Source organism: Anolis carolinensis, unplaced genomic scaffold, assembly GCF_035594765.1.
Source record: "Anolis carolinensis isolate JA03-04 unplaced genomic scaffold, rAnoCar3.1.pri scaffold_82, whole genome shotgun sequence".
Classification (NCBI taxonomy): domain Eukaryota; kingdom Metazoa; phylum Chordata; class Lepidosauria; order Squamata; family Dactyloidae; genus Anolis; species Anolis carolinensis.
The window spans coordinates 12,501-15,000 of NW_026943891.1; positions in this window are offsets into that span (position 1 = coordinate 12,501).

Consider the following 2,500-nt stretch of genomic DNA (forward strand, 5'->3'; position numbering starts at 1 on the left):
CGGGAGGCCGTCCGCCCTCGCGGTACCGTAAACGGCCTCCGAGCGCGTCGCGGTCGCCTTCGCGGCTCCCGCGGAGCCCGGTTTCCGGCACAGGAAGTTCGCGAGAAGACGACGGGAATTCACAGGCGTCTGCAGGGGACCGACAAAATGAGAGCTCCGGGGACAACCCTAACGGCAAAAGACGCGCCGTCGTCGAAGCAGAACGATGAAGCCGAAAGGAAATGTATCTATCTTCTAATAATCATAAATTATTTATTGTAAATATTATTATTATTATTTCATATTATGAAATAAATAAGTCTACCTTCTAATCTAAATCTGAAACGCGTAGGTGTGTACGTGGCACGGCTATCTGCCCACACAGACAGCCTCCGGCCTCCGCAAACAGGCTATACTTCCCAGGGTTAAAAATCTAGCAAGTCACCCTTTTCCAGTGACCTGTTCGTTACGGCGAGCGCCACGCAAGGGCCGCCCAAACCCTTGCCGACGTCCTTCCCGAACGCTCTATATAGCCCGCCAGCCGAGGAACGCTTTCGTTTGGGGACCATTTCCTCCTAGATTTGGCTTTGGCTTCCACCACGGGCAGGCATCCCAGGGTTCTCCGTTGCCGTGTCGTTTGCATGGCCCCGCCCACTGCCCTTTTCCTTTCCAATCTCTCTGCTTAACAAACGGAGCACGACCGAGCTGCAACTGAACTTCCTGGAGGAGTTTAGGGATTGACTCCACAGGGTGGAAGTTGTAGTTCACCCCGCCGCATCAAGTCTCGGAGCGCTGTCGCTCCTACAGGGAGTTGTAGTTCACCTACACCCAGAACGCTACGAACCCAAACGAGGACGGGTCTGGGCCAAACTTACCGTGCGGACCAGATATTATGCCCAGATTTGACAACCGATGGGTTTGGAGGGGAACGGGACTGGAAGTTCAGGAGTAGTGTAGGTAGTACTCAGATTTATAGTTCTCACCTGCAATGAATTAGCGTCGCACTTGGCACACAGAGCCCCCCCCCCCCCCCTAACCGATCTCTATATATCCCTCTCTCTATCTGAAAGGGTCATGAAATTTCGGCCTAGGACAAAACCACACATCCCAGAAACACTAAACTTGCCAGCACAACTCCTCATCCATGCCTCTACGTTCATACAACAAAAAGAAAAGAAAAATAAAGTCCTCGTTAGAGGGAGAGGAATCATTCTTTTTTATCCAATGGCTGCCAGTTCAAAGGCTAAGCTCCGCCCACTTGGTCTCCTAGCAACCCGCTCAGCCCAGGGGACAGGCAGAGTTAGGCTTCACTAAAGCCTCTTCCAGACTGCCTGTAAAATACAGATGGTCAGATTTTTAACTGGATTATATGGCAGTGTAGACTCAAGGCCCTTCCACACAGCTATATAACCCATTGATAGTCTTCTATTTATAGTCTCCTTTGAACTGGATGATCTTGACTCCACACCGCCGTATAATCCCCTTCAGTGTGCAGTCGGATACAACTGGACTTAACCTTTACCCTAACTACCACCAATTCCTCAACACTTTACTATTTCTCATACCACCGGACTTGGCCACAGCGACGCGTGGCCGGGCACAGCTAGTCCATCTAGTTATAAAAAGAGCGACGGCATCGGGGCAGCGGACAAAAAACAACAAAACTACAGGACCCCCAACCTCGAAATTTGACAACCCAACCCATCGTCCACGGCTCTAGGTCGATACAACAAAAAGAAAAGAAAAACAAAGTCCTAATTAGAGGGAAAGGAATAATTGATTTTTATCCCATCGCTGCCAGTTAGAGGGCTAAGCAATATATAACATTGTGTGTGTGTGTGTGTGTGTGTGTGTGTGTGTGTGTGTATATATATTGTGTGTGTGTATGTATGTGTGTGTGTGTGTGTGTGTGTGTGTATGTATATATATATTGCATTGTACATGATTTTATTGTATTGTTTAATTGTTTTATGATATGTTGTTTTATATTTTGCTATCTTGTACTGTTCTGGGCATGGCCCCATGTAAGCCGCCCCGAGTCCCCGTTGGGGGAGATGGTGGCGGGGTATAAATAAAGTATTATTATTATTAGTTGTAGTTCACCTCCATCCAAAGACCACCCAACCCAGCCAATGACGACTCTAGGCTTGTCACGCAGACCGAATATCGCCTGCCGTGACTACCGACAGACAGGGAATCCGGACGTCGCGGTCGTTCACGCCCATCCGCAGAGTACTGCGCCGCACGATTCTGGGAATTGTAGTTCACCCGCTACAAACAGAATACGTAACATCGAAACACAAATAATACCGTTCTCAAACGACCCGGGCATCGCCGGGTCCCCAAGCCAGTCATAAATAAAAATCCAAAAATTAAATAAATAAAGGAAGGAAGGAAGGAAAGAAGGAAGGAAGGGCATTCGGACTATCGGAAACCTCTAAGCTTACCGTCAACGGGCAGAAGAGCAGCTGTTACAATGAAGATACTTCCCAAAACGTGATTTCTTTTTCAAACCGTTGCA